The sequence below is a fragment of the Myotis lucifugus genome, unplaced genomic scaffold (assembly GCF_000147115.1).
Source record: "Myotis lucifugus unplaced genomic scaffold, Myoluc2.0 scaffold_473, whole genome shotgun sequence".
NCBI classification, from domain to species: domain Eukaryota; kingdom Metazoa; phylum Chordata; class Mammalia; order Chiroptera; family Vespertilionidae; genus Myotis; species Myotis lucifugus.
Window position 1 is genome coordinate 700,267 of NW_005871521.1, and position 717 is coordinate 700,983.

The following is a 717-nucleotide window of genomic DNA, read 5'->3' on the forward strand; positions in this document are numbered from 1 at the left end:
CTGCTCACGTTCAATAAACGTGAATTGGTGTGGGGTGTTTTTTTTTTGCTTTTTGACTAAGAGCCAGGCCGTCCACCAGCGGCAGGAGGATTGCTTTCTATCTATATGCAAATGGGCTGCCGGTCCTCTCCAACCTCTGGGAAAAGGCCTTTTAACCAAATGACTTCTATTCCCGTGTCTTCAGGTGTGACATTAGTGGGGTGGGAGCCGACCGCCCGAGTTCCCGTCCAGCCGTGTCGCCCACGTCAGGAACTCGGGGGAGGGGGAGGTTTGCACCCACTCGACAGTCAGGGAATAAACAAGTCGTTGAAATGCCCAGTAAATACCTACCTCCTGCCCTAGCCGGTTTGGATCAGTGGATAGAGTGTCAGCCTGCGGACTGAAGGGTCCTGGGTTCTATTCCGGTCAAGGGCACGTGCCCGGGTTGTGGGCTCGATCCCCAGTAGGGGGTGTGCAGGAGGCAGCCGATCTATGATTCTCTCTCATCATTGGTGGTTCTATCTCTCTCTCCCTCTTCCTTCCTCTCTGAAATCAATAAAAATAAAAAGTCTGCTGTCACATGTAGCTTGATTTTACTTGGGTTTATGTCCCGATTTTTATTACAGAAGCAGAGAGTGGAATAGTGGCTGCCAGGGGCCAGGACTGGGGAAAGGGGACTTGGTGCTCAGTGGGGTTAAAGTCTTTTACACAAAGTGAATGTGTCCTAGAGATCTACTA